Raw genomic sequence first — 14,316 nt, forward strand, 5'->3', positions numbered from 1 at the left:
TCACGTTCTCCCTTTCCACCTGCCCGTTCCCCCTGGGGTTGTAGCTGGTAGTCCTGCTCGAGGCAATGCCCTTGTCGAGCAGGTACTGATGCAGCTCGTCGCTCATGAAGGGCGAACTCCGGTCGCTGTGTACGTAGCTGGGGAAACCAAACAGGGTGAAGATGCTATGCAGGGCCCTAATGACTGTGTGGGAGGTCATGTCGGGGCACGGGATAGCGAATGGGAAACGGGAGAACTCGTCTATGATGTTTAAGAAGTAAACGTTCTTGTTAGTTGAGGGGAGTGGCCCTTTGAAATCAGTCGCGAGGCGTTCAAAGGGCCTAGAAGCCTTGACCAGGTGGGCCCTGTCTGGTCTATAGAAGTGCGGTTTGCACTCCGCACATATCGGGCAGTCCCTGGTGACCGCTTTTACCTCCTCGTTGGAGAAAGGCAGGTTTCGGGCCCTGATGTAGTGGGCGAGCCGGGTGACCCCCGGGTGGCAGAGGTCATTGTGGACAACTTTTAATCGGTCAATCTGCGCGCTGGCGCATGTCCCGCGGGATAGGGCATCCGGAGGCTCGTTGAGCTTCCCGGGTCGATATTTGATATCGTAATTGTAGGTGGAGAGTTCGATCCTCCACCTCAGAATTTTGTCGTTTTTAATTTTGCCCCTTTGCGAGTTGTCAAACATGAAGGCAACCTTCTTTGGTCGGTGATTAGGGTGAACCTCCTACCTGCGAGGTAGTGCCTCCAGTAACGATAGCCTCCACAATGGCTTGTGCTTCTTTCTCAACTGAAGAGTGTCGGAGTTCTGAAGCGGAGAGGGTACGGGAGAAAAATGCAACTGGTCTCCCTGCCTGATTTAACGTGGCTGCAAGAGCTACCTCTGAGGCATCGCTCTCTACCTGAAATGGAGTGGATTCATCCACCGCCCGCAAGGCCGCTTTGGCGATGTCCTCCTTGATGACGGCGAAGGCCTGGCGTGCCTTGGCTGACAGGGGAAATCGTGTGGTCCTAAAGAGTGGGTGGGCTTTGTCCGCATATTGAGGGACCCACTGGACGTTGTAGGAAAAAAATCCCAAGCCCCGTTTGAGGGCCTTGGGACAATGAGGGGGAGGGAGTTCTAAGAGGGGGCGCATACGGTCCGGGTCGGGGCCCAGGACTCCGTTTTCCACGACATAGCCGAGGATGGCTAGACTGGATGTGCAGAAAACGCATTTCTCCTTGTTGTACGTGAGATTCAGTTTCTGTGCCGTCTGGAGAAAACGGTGGAGGTTGGCGTCATGGTCCTGCTGGTCATAGCCGCAGATGGTGACATTGTCCAAGTACGGAAACGTGGCCCGCAGCCCGTACTGGTCAACCATTCGATCCATTGCTCGTTGGAACACCGAGACCCCATTAGTGACGCCAAAGGGGACCCGGAGGAAATGGAAGAGGCGGCCATCGGCCTTGAATGCCGTGTAGTGGCGGTCCTCCGGGCGGATTGGGAGCTGGTGGTATGCAGACTTCAGATCCACCGTGGAAAAGAGCCGATACTGGGCGATCTGGTTTACCGTGTCTGCAATCCTGGGGAGGGGATACGCGTCGAGGAGCGTAAATCTATTTATGGTCTGACTGAGGTTGCATTGGAAGTCGAGGCCTAATAAGAGTGGCGCGCAGAGTTTGGGCAAAACGTAGAGTTTGAATTTCGAGTAACTAGCGCCTCGGATTGTGAGTGTCATGGCGGTGCGCCCCTGGTTCTGGAGCCTGAAGCGAGCGAGATAGTTTGCTGCGCGGGGAAAACAGGGAGCGAACAGCGTCTTACCAGGTCTGGATGTATGAAGCTCTCCGTGCTCCCAGAGTCGAAGAGGCATGGCGTTTTGTACCCGTTGATATGGACCTCTGCCATTGAGTTTCGTAGATTCTTTGGTCGTGATTGGTCCAGGGTGATCGCGCTGAGTTGCGGGTAGTTGGCGGCTCGATCAGCTGTGCTGGAGTGGCCCCGTGATGACTGCCCTCTGAGTTCATAGTCGAATTCGAATTCCTCAGCAGAATTGTCCAAGCACGGAGATGCCGATTGGGCCCGTGGATCGCACGTGGCGGGCGGTGAGGAAGGTGCCATCCAAGATGGCGGCCCCTATGAGTCGCACGTGGCCGGCCGCGTGGTGGAGGTTTTCCAAGATGGCGGCCTCCATGGAACGCACGTGGCTGGAGGTGGCTGAGTTGGGGCATAGGCCGCAGCGTTTCGTGCCCCTCGGGCCTGCGAGTGAGGGGAGTGATTACTTCGAGTCGCTGGGGAGTTGGAAGCTGGGGCCCTTTTTGCGAGGCACACTCTTGCGTAATGGCCTTTTCGCCCGCAGCTGCTGCAGGTCGCGTTGCGGGCCGGGCAGTGCTGCCGCGGGTGCTGGTTCTGGCCGCAGAAATGGTAGGCTGGAGCAGCATAGTGGCTGGAGCAGCATAGTGGCTGGAGCAGCATAGTGGCTGGCTGGAGCAGCATAGTGGCTGGCTGGAACAGCATAGTGGCTGGCTGGAGCAGCATGGTGGCTGGCTGGAACAGCATAGTGGCTGGCTGGAACAGCATAGTGGCTGGCTGGAGCAGCATGGTGGCTGGCTGGAACAGCATAGTGGCTGGCTGGGGCAGCATGGTGGCTGGCTGGAACAGCATAGTGGCTGGCTGGGGCAGCATGGTGGCTGGGCGGCCGCGTAGCACAGGCCTGGGGGAGTCGCTGGTCGGGGGCCCATGATTAGGTCGCGGGGTCCGCGGGGAACGAGTTAAAGCTGCGGAAGGAGACCTCCATCGTGGTCGCAGCTTCCACAGTCATTTCTAAGTCCTGGGCCCCCTTTTCCAGCAGTCGTTGGCGCACATAGTTAGACCTGAGGCCCGCTACAAAAACATCGCGTACCGTCAATTCCCTGTGTTCAGCCGCGGTAACCGCTTGGTAATTACAGTCATTGGACAAATTATTAAGTTCCCTTAGGAATTCGGCGAGTGATTCCGTAGGCCGCTGGCGGCGAGTCATGAACACATGGCGAGCGTAAACTTCATTAATGGGCCTTACATACATTTTCTCGATAACTGCTAGCGCCGCAGTATATGAACTGGCCGAGTTTAGTTGCATAGAGATTCTGCGGCTCACCCTCGCATGCAGTAGACTTAGCTTCTGATCCTCTGTCGTTTCGGCTGTGCTCGCTTCTGCCAGGTAGGCCTTGAAGCACCGGATCCAGTGGGAGAAGATTTCTTTAGCCTCTGCATCCTGCGGGTCGAGTTCCAGGCGTTCAGGCTTGAAGGCCGATTCCATAATCGATCTTTACTGCTCTTAAGTCGATTAAATTGATGGAACCACAAATTCACCAGCCACGTGTTTCCGATGTGAATCTAGGCTTTAATCGACTTACTTCAGAGCCACCCTGTTACCTGTCGATGAACTCGTAGTGAACTCAGGCTGACTCTGGACAGAGGTATTTATACAGCTGCACTAGGGGGAGGAGTCATGGGCTGAGCCAAGGGTGGAGCCCAGTACAAGTTCCTGAGTGCTCCCTAGTGGTAGGATAGCGCTACTGCGCTTATAAAGACAGTGTGAATTAACATATGTACATCTATATTACATTCACCACAGTACCCGAACAGGCGCCGGAATGTGGTGACTGGGGGATTTTCACAGTAACTTCATTGCAGTGTTAATGTAAGCCTACTTGTGGCAATAAAGATTATTATTTAAAAAAGAACAGATGTAGGGAAAATAGACGGAGGGCAGGAATTTCCTGTAAGGCGCTTGCACTCCAACATTGTAAGTTCGCTGGAAGCACAGTGCACACACATGAGTAGGGTTCCCACCAATCACAAGCCTTCGAAGTGCTGTTCCTTCATCGGGTGAAGCAGCAGCGCTCCAAAAGCTTGTGATTTCAAATAAACCTGTTGGACTTTAACCTGGTGTTGTGAGACTTCGTACTGTGCTCTTTTACACAATGGTGATGATAAGCATAAGCAATCATATATATGGTGATGTAAATCTACCAAATGTCTCTGTACCTTGAGGAGTCTGGAGATAGTCATGTTAGCAGATGTAATACTTGCAGTAGCTTTCAGATAATTTCTCATAATTATCTGAACCACACGTTTATTTTATAATAAAACACTTCAACTTTCAAAAACAAGATGTTCTGTAGTGCATCATTCCTACCTGCCAAGCACCAGAACGCAACATGGTACCAGGTTCGAAGGTCTAACATGGTACCAGGATTAAGGATCTATTAAAAAAACATTATTTGAAGATCTGAACAATGAAAGATAACTGCTGAGAAGAAAGAAAGAAAAAAATCTTACGCTAACCTCGTGAACTACTAACAACTCGCACTCAATGCACTGCAGGACTTCGAAGTCTAGAATTGAAGGTCTGAAGTCACCATGCCATCTTCGAGTCACTGGTAATGTAGATGGGAATTGGCGCATTTTTAGATGGCAATTCACCCTCTATGTTGCAGCCTTGGTTTGCAGGTGGCACAGCCTGATGAGAGACGCAGAGCATTGCTGCTCACTATAGCAGGTACACCAATTGTGATGGTGCTAAAACCAAATATAAAACAAAAATTGTGTGTGGCTTGTGGAAAAGTGAATGCAGTGATGAAAGCAGATTCATATTCTATATAATGTTTGGAAGACTGCATTGAGAAAGTGGGACAACCAAATTTCATTCCAGAGATTGACTTGCAAAGTGGATATTGACAAGGACGCCTATCGGAATAGAATGAAAGATATTTCAGTTCTTGTAGCTCCAGCCAGTGGAAAGTTTTCTCCCTGATTCCCTTTAAGTCCAGTTTAGCTAGGGCTCCTTGATGCCATACTCAGTCAAATGTTACCTTGATTTTAAGGGCAGTCACTCTCAGCTCACCTCTGGAGTTGAGCTCTTTGTCCATGTTTGACCCAAGGCTGTAATGACCCTGGCAGAACCCAAACTGAGCATCTGTGAGCAGGTTATTGCTGATTAAGTGCCGCTTGATAGCACTGTTGATGACACCTTCCATCACTTGTCTGATGATGACGAGTAGACTGTAGGGTGGTAATTGGCTGGGTTGGATTTGTCTTGTTTCTTGTGTACTGCAATTGTCCTGGGCATTGGTGAGGCCACACCTGGAGTATTGTGTGCAGTTTTGGTGTCTTATTCTGAGGAAGGATGTTCTTGCTATGGAGGGAGTATAGCGAAGGCTTACCAGGCTGATTGCTAGGTTGGCGGGACTGTCATATGAGGAGAGACTAAGTCGATTAGGATTATATTCATTGGCATTTAGAAGAGTGAGAGGGGGGTCTGATAGAATTGTATAAAATTCTAACAGGATTAGACAGGGTAGATTCAGAAAGAAAGTTCCTGATGGTGGGGAGCCCGGAACTAGGGGTCATAGTTTGAGAATAAAGGGTAAACCATTTAGGATTGAGGTGAGGAGAAATTTCTTCATCCAGAGAGTGGAGAATCTATGGAATTTACTGCCAAAAAAAGTATTTGAGGCCGAAACGTGTAATTTCAAGAAGGAATTAGATACAGTTCTTGGGGCTAAAGGGATGAAAGAATTTGGGAGGAAGGCGGGATTTGGGTATTGAACTTGATGATTTGCCATGATCATATTGATTGGCGGAGCAGGCTCAAGGGCTGAATGGCCTTCTCGTGCTTCTATTTTCTATGTATGTTTCTATGTATAATAGTCTAGTGTACAGAGATAAGTAGTAATTAATGCGAAAGAGTTGGGAAAATTAAGCCGTCTTTTGAAATTCTGACCCTTCATTTTCCAAAAAGTGGGATGTCAGGAAAAATGAGTTTTAATATTCCTTGTTGATGTAATATCGCTATCATATTGTATTTATTGGAAATCCCCCAACTAGAGTAAGTTCTGAGCACTTTCTGCTCTCAGTATTTCCTCCAAGTGGTGTTCAACATGGCGGAGTGTTAATTCATCAGCTGAGGTGAGGTGGCACATGGTACATAGATTTCATAGAATAGATTTCATAGAATTTATAGTGCAGAAGGAGGCCCATCGAGTCTGCACTGGCCCTTACAAAGAGCACCATACTGAAGCCCACGTAAGTACCCTATCCCCGTAAACCGGTAACTCCCACTTAACATTTTTTTATGAGCACTAAGGGCAATTTAGCATGGCCAATCCACCTAACCGGCACATCTTTGGACTGAGGGAAGAAACCCGAGCACCTGGAGGAAACCCATGCAGGTACGGGTGGGGCCAGTTTAGCTCACTTAGCTGGACAGCTGGTTCGTGATGCAGAGCAAGGCCAGCTTGGGCTCAATTCCCATGAAGACTCGGCCTTCTCAACCTTTCCCCCTTTGCTCAAGTTAAATCACCACCAGTCAGCTCTCCCCCTCAAAGAGGAAAGCAGCCTATGATCATATTGGACTATGGTGACCTCACCTTTACCTTTTCATGGTAATCGGCATGAGGTTTCTTATTACCGGTTTCAACTGTTGCCATGAGACTCACTGGGGTCCAGAGTCGGTGTCGAGGACTCACGCAACAACTCCCTCCTGAGTGCATACCACTCTGGTGGTGGAAAATGATATACCCAGAGATGGCGATCGTGGTGTCTGCGATACTATCTATAATGTATGATAATCTGCAATATACAATGTATGATGTAGGTCAGGCTGACATTTGAATAGTCCGTGAGACTGTTCTCCCAATTTTGGCCTTGGACCCTATGAGTTGATGAGGAATACTTTGCAGGATTGGCAAAGCGGGGTTTACCATTGTCATTTTCAGTGCCTATAGACTTGATTTTAGCAGTTTAATTACCATTTGGCTTTCTGTGCCAATTCAGAGAGCAGTTGAGAGTCAACTAATTTATGCTGAAGTTACATTTAGGCCAGGCCAGGAAAGGACAGCAGAGTTCCTTCCCGAAGTACATTAGCAAACCAGATGGGTTTTACAATCAACTTGTGGTCTTCATTGAATGTTTCTCGAATTGCGCTGTCTGCCATGGTGGGACTCAAACCCAGGTACCCAGAATCACAGTTGGAATTGAAACCAACCGCCACACATACAAACACCTTTGTCCAGCATGAATCTAACTATAGGTTTCATCATTCCAGGCACTAAGGGCAATTTAGCGTGGCCAATCCACCTAACCTGCACGTCTTTGGACTGTGGGAGGAAACCGGAGCACCCGGAGGAAACCCACGCAGACACGGGGAGAACATGCAAATTCTGCACAGACATTGACCCAGCGGAGAATCGAACCTGGGACCCTGGCGCTGTGAAACCACAGTGCTAGCCACTTGTGCTACCGTGCTCCCCTTGGTGGTTGCTCATGCAAAAAAAGTTAATAGATATTTTTCAACATCTTCAGCAAGATTTTTTTGAATCGTAACTATAATAATGTTTTAATTACTTAAGGCTTCACAAACAAATAGGCAATTATGAGGTTCATCATTACACGGGACAACATTACACATTACGTTGCAGTTTACAAGGTGTATTTTTACCTTTTGAGTACTGAATGTCCAGCAAAATACTTTGATCACCTTTTTTCAAATCAATGTTGGTATTTTGAGTGCCACACAGTGGAAATCCTTCATAAAAGGATGTTGAACTGCCCAAAATGCACCTTAATAAGCAGCTCAGCCATGAAGATCAGCATGGCATCATGTTGAATCCCTTATCTTAACTAATCCCTTATCTGACATTTTACGGGCAGGTGGTAAAGTGCTATCAATGGTCTCAGCAAACTCAGTTTGTTCGAATTTGTCCAATTCTCAGCAACATTGACCAGTGATGCCTGCTAAGTGTTTATTAGACTTGGCCCCTTTTTGCCTCACTATGACACTGCTTTTTCTTCCTCTTTATTCCTTTTCCTCTTCCACTGAGGGTTGTATGTGCACAAAATAAGTTGACATGCTAATTTATATTTTTAAACTCATAAATAGACACATTATTCTACCCTCAGACCTATTATTGCCCCATGACCATTACAGAAATGTGATAAGAGACCTGGTCAAGTCGATCAACTGATGTCCATTCAGCAAATTAAGGTAACAGTACATCTCCAAACATTGTTTGTTTCACTATAGAAACCTCAGAATCCCACGTTGTACAGTATAGACTTTCTGCCAGTCAGCAGCCCTCAAAGAAGAATGGACTGTCACTGATTTTTGCGATTGAGAAGAGCTAAGCCCAGAAGATACTAAAGATATATAATACAAGCACGTATTGGGGCTTCAAAACGTCTTGGCTGAAAGTTACATGTCTACAAATTGAACAACACACCCAGTTGAAACTCAGTCACTACACTTAAAAGAAAAAGCTCCTTCTCCGGTTCTTCCAAAATCATTTGAATTGTGTCAATGTTCCAAAAGGACAAAGAACCCAAATCGCAAGGCATACCACTGGCCAGTGTACATTTGTCAATCCTGTCATCCAAGTGAGCGGTTGAGTTTGAAGGACGCCATAATAATGAAGGAAAAAACACTGAATTAGCTCCAGAAATTTTGAACTTCAAATAAAACCTGTGAATTTTTAAAAGTGGACATGCGAGCCAAAGATGGCTGAGGGTATAAAGTCACTCACAGGCTGGTCGGTGATGTTCTGATTGAACCACACTCTGCTTCCAGACAATTATATCTCTAAAACATATAAAATCAAATTGCCATCTCCGGTGGAGACAATGGGAGATAAAGGGTGTTCCATGCATAATGTTCAGATGAATTTGTAGATCTCACCTATCAGAAGTACACAAAGAATGGGATAATACCCAGCTGAAAACCTGCCCCATGTGTGTCTATGTTTGATCAATGTTGAGGTGTCAAGAACGTGTGTTACATTGAATAAGAAGCCAGCCAGCCAGCAGCACCCCGGTCTTGTCATTTGTCGAAATATGCCAAATCGGCAAAGACCACAGATGAAATAGAAACACAGAAGCTTCTCCACCAAACTGCAGAAGACCTGAATCTTTAAACTGACTATTTATCTGAAATCTCAAATCGTAGCAGCCACTCAATCATCTATTCCTTGTGAGTCAAGGACTGTTTTTTAACTTACATTGGACTCAATTCTCACTTCTAATCTGTGTGAATGTATGTGCAGGCATTATACCATTTTCTTGCCTTTAATAGATAATAAGCACACTTTTGTCTTTAACTGAAGAAGCCTGGTTAAAGTGGCTCCTTTTAAAACCTAAATATTGAGAATGAGGGGCGGAATTCTCCGCCAGGCCCGACGCTGTCGTGAAACCCGGAGAGGTTCACGACGGCATCGGAGGCCGCTCCTGGCCCCCTATTCTGCCCCCGCCGGGGGGCTAGGAGGGGCATGCCGTGAATCTCGGCCGCCGGGCCTTGTCGCTGGCATCAAGGCCCGGCGCGCCGAGAATGACGCGGCCGACGCGCCTAATGACGTCAGCCGCGCACGCACGGGTTGGCCGGCTCCATCCCGCGCATGCGCGGCTGACATCACGACGGCTCAAACCCGCGCATGCGCGGTTGCCGTCTTCCCCTCTGCTGCCCCGGAAGACGTGGCCACTTGATCTTGCGGGGCGGCGGAGGGGAAAGAGTGCGTCCCGTTGAGACGCCAGCCCGACGATCGGTGCGCACCGATCGCGGGCCTGTCCCCTCCCGAGCACAGTCATGGTGCTCAGTCCCCTGTACGCCCCCCACAAGGCCCAAACAGGCATCTCACGCCATGTTCACGACGGCAGCGACCAGGTGTGGTTGCCGCTGTCGTGAACCGGTCGCGAACGGCAGGACGCTCGGCCCATCCGGGTCGGAGAATCGCGGGCCGCCGTGAAAAACAGCGGCCCGCGATTCTCCGAGAGGCGTGTCGCAAAACGCGACACGCCATTTTGGGCGGGTGGGCGAATCGTGGGAGGTGTGAGAGCGGACCTCCCGCGCTTCTCCCACCCGGCGTGGGGAGCGGAGAATTCCACCCGAGTTTCGGCATACGTGAAGGAATCCATTTTAGATTCATCTTGTTGCGACCAGCAGAGGGGTTAGAATAAAGAAAGAGAGCCAGTTCATCCTTCCTCACCCAGGACATAATAATCTGGGAAAATCCCAGCCAAACTGTCACACATTGAGAGATTTCACCTGGGATGACAAATTTGGGGATCCTCACCTGGGGACCAGTCATAACAGGGACATCTGGGTTTCAGAAAGTCATCACTTCAGCATCAATTATCCAATTGATGCACCTTCCTTTTGTAACTGCTCACTGAATTTACTTCATTTTCTTTGTCAACAACAATCAATAAGCATTCAGTCAGTGACTGTGAAAGTAACATGTTCTTCACCATGACAATTTCACTGGCATGACAACTAGTTTGACCTGGAAGTTTCCTTCCCTTTGTGGTCATGGGATCGATTAATCTTCCTATCCAACCTACAGAGGTCTTTCCCTTATACATAGAAAGAGACAAGTAGTGTCAAGACGTAAACCCTAATTGAGCCAATATTATCAGTCGACAAAGAGAGGCTTTTTTTTCAACTGAGGATACCCTGAAGCCCAGATTAAAAAGTCTTGATTCCTTCAAACATTTGCCATTTATCTAACACCAGAAACAATCATTCGGCGAGACCAACTTCTCTTCAAGGCAAGATCATGTCCTTCTCGTAGTTAGAAAAGAGGTTAAACTTATCCTACTTTGAAACTTCCAATTAAGAAACTTCTGCCGAGAGCAAAAAAGTGCAACTTCTTATTACTCTCTTTCATTGAGACGCATCCTGCGGGAGAGGCTCCTACAAATACATCTTCACCGTAATGATTAGTTTCCTCTTGTTGACAGACACTGCGAATCTGTGATGAAGTAGTAGCTTGCTTGCCTCTCAGTTGTCAACTTGCAGGTGCAAGTCCCAGTCTCGAGAGTTGAACACTCAATGGGCACTCGAGTGCAGTAACGAGGACGTGCTTCACTGTCAGCAGAAATGTCTTTTGGGTAAGATGTGAAGCTGAGACCTCTGCAGCCCTTTCAAATGGATGGAAATGATCCCACGACACTATTTTGAAGAAGACACAATGAGTTCTGGTGGTCAATATTTGCTCTCCAACCAACATCACATGAACAGATTCTCTGCTCATTATCACCTCTGTGTGTGTGAGGACTAGCTGTGCACAATTTGATGGCTAAGCTGCCTACATTATACATTTCAAAAGTACTTAATTGACTGTAAAACACTTTGGGACACCCTGCAGTTGTGGAAAGGACATGATAAACACATACTTCTGCATTCCTTTCTTCCGCGCTTGAATAGATTATGGCAATGAAACTGAAAATGCCCTGTGGTGGGAGGTATTAGTTATGGGAAAAGGTTTGCAAGCAGAGTGCCACGGCACACTGCTGCAAAAGTGCCGCAAAATAAGATTAAAAATGATTAAAAATGAATGTAAAATTGATTAAAGTTCATCTTCATTTTCAGCTCCGTTGTCAGCATCTCCAAGCTCCGATGAACCTTAGGCCTTCCAGGAAAGGGTTGTGCAAGCGCGGTTCGGTGCTTTACATTGGCCAGGAGCAGGCGCAATCTGGGGCGCAATTCTCCGACCCCCCACAGGGTCGGGGAATCGCCCAGGGCCTTCGTAAATCCCGCCCCCACCGTGGCCGGAATTCTCCTCCACCCGGGAATCGGCGGGGGCGGGAATCGGGCCCTGCCAGTCGGCGGGCCCCCCGCGGCGATTCTCCGGCCCACAATGGGCCAAAGTCCCGTCGCTGTCAGGCCTCTCCAGCCGGCGTGGTTTAAACACCTCTGGTGCCGGCGGGAGCAGGTGACGTGAGCAGTCCCCGGGATCCTGGGGGGGGAGGGGGGGGGCGATCGGACCCCGTGGGGGTGCCTCCACAGCGGCCTGGCCCACGATCGGAGCCCACCGATCGGCAGGTGTGCCTGTGCCGTCGGGGCACTCTTTTTCTTCCACTGCCGCCACGGCCTCCACCATGGCGGAGGCGGAAGAGACCCCCCTACCGCGTATGCGCCGGTGATGATGTCAGCAGCCGCTGACGCTCCGGCGCATGCGCGGACTCACGTCGACCGGCGAAGGCCTTTCGGCCAGCCCCGACACCGGTCGGCGGGGTGCCAAAGGCCGTTGGTGCCAGTCAGCGGAGCGGCAGCCACTCCGGCACGGGCCTAGCCCCTAAAGGTGCGGAGCATTCCGCACCATTGGGAAAGCCCGACGCCGGAGTGGTTCTCGCAACTTCGGTACGCCGGGACCCCCCACCCCGCTGGGTAGGGGAGAATCCCGGCCTGATCTGCCCACGTGTTGCAGTTTTCAGGCCAGTGCACACATGGGAGAGCGCAGGTACTGTGGGAATCGGAGATGCTGACTATGGAACAGAAGATTGCGATAGAGCAAAAAACACCAAAATGGTTGCTAGTCCCTGGGAGAAGCAAGGGTGATGGGAAGAATTTCACAAAAGAAGGAGAGAAGACAGGGATAAGTATAAACAATCTTCCCACACAGGGACGTAAACAGAGGCAAAGAACAGGGATTAATAAAGTTAAGAGAAGGAGAAACAGGTTCCAATTAGGGAAATGGCCACAAGGAATAGACTACAAGTGTGGTGGGTCTAGGAGAAGTTCTAATAGTCGAAAGGTCTCCAAAAGTAGCCCAGAAGATCCGATTCGGCGTTCGGTCAAGGATAAGCCCTTGGAGGAGTCATTTTCAGCTTGACATGGCTAGAGAGCTGAAATTGTGCTTGTAAGTTGCTGCTGGAGGGAATTTATTGTTTAACGTGGTGTGTTTGACCACAGCTTATCATAGATAAGTTCTTGAAAAGAAGTGAAGAATCCCGCACAGGAGAAAAAAAGCAAGGTTCCTACACTGACAGGACAGCAACACCGACTCGGCTTTTGGATTTTCGTGGACTGGTGATACCCCTTGCCCTGTCCCGTCTAATTTTCAGGGGGAAGATCTCAAACGCTGCAATGGTACCAAGCAAGTTGAAGGGCCCTTTTAATACCAAGCGCCATTCACTCTTGAGCAAGGATGTACAAGACTTCAAGTGCCTGGGAGAACAAAACAGAAGCAAAATCAACACATGATGGAGTGTGTGTGGATATCAGGTGAGGCAAGTTATCTGTTGGCTGAGCTCAAAGGGAAATCGAAGATTCCGCACACCATTATCGAAACCCTAATTCTGCCGCCATGCAAAGGTATCGTAAGAGTAATGCTGGGAGCTGATGCTGCCAAAGAAATCGATAAGGTTCCTCTTTCTGATTGCACAATCAAATGGTGTATTGACAAAATGTCAGTTGGCATTGAGCAGATGGTTCAACAGAAATTAGAAATGAGTGGAAAATTTGCCCTGCAGATTGATGACTCCACAGAGATTAGCAGATGCTGCCGGCTTCAAGACAATGTCAGGTATGTCGACAGGGATTCTATCAAAGAGAATTTCTCCCTTCCGAAAGAATTGCCTGGCCATGCAACCAGAGAGGGAAATATTTAATGTCACAAGTGATTATCTGGAGGAAAGCAACCTCTATGTCCGGAGAATGTGTCTAGTTTTTCGATGGAAAAAGTCAGCACTGCCCCGGCACCGATGCTCTGTCTGGTGAGGTGGCGAGCAACCGCGCCACGTAAAACCCCTGGCGTTCCCGGCAGAAACGGCCGGGTCCGTAGCTGCACATACGCACAGTGATGACCTGCAGCGGACCCAGCCTGCCAGATAGTGACCCCCCTGTAACCCCCACCAGTCCCCCCCAGCCCCTGTCAAAGTCGCCGGCCAGCGGAACGCTCCCCCCTGACACAGTCCGCAGCCGCCATGCGAGGTTGATGAAAACTCAGACCACAAGTGATCCACACCGTTGGGAAGTCGGTCCATCGAGGGAGGAGCATTGGGGGAGGGCCTTCAGGTGACTGTTGGAACCAACAATTCTACGGATACGTGCTTGTAGGATTAGAATATTCGGTTTTAATATACTCACAACAGAGCCAGCCGCTTAGCCATTGAACTTTTGGTGAACTGGCCGGCTGACCATGTGGCACTGATCTTTATACAGCAGCTTCCGGGGGAGGAGTCCTGGGCAGAGCCAAGGGAGAAGCCCCGTACAACTCGAGCATTCCCAGAGCTACTCCCCCTGGAGGACAGGTAGTGCAACTGCACTTACAATATAGACACATGTATATACAGATTATAATCCGGTGTGAATCACATTCACCACATTCACACCCTGTGAAAAAAATCGAGTCCAGCGGGGGTGGTGGCTCACAGAGTTAGTCTGTCCGGTGGATGAATTGTTCTTTTCGATCTGCGGAGCACCGGGGTTGCAGCCTCTTACGGTGGCTGGGTGGGTGTTGGGAGCTGGGGTACGATGGCAGACACCGGGGCGGGTCTCGTCCGAACTTAATACACCTCTGGCTCGCGCTGGGGGCGGGCTGGTG

This window comes from Scyliorhinus canicula, chromosome 17 (assembly GCF_902713615.1).
Source record: "Scyliorhinus canicula chromosome 17, sScyCan1.1, whole genome shotgun sequence".
In the NCBI taxonomy this organism is placed as follows: domain Eukaryota; kingdom Metazoa; phylum Chordata; class Chondrichthyes; order Carcharhiniformes; family Scyliorhinidae; genus Scyliorhinus; species Scyliorhinus canicula.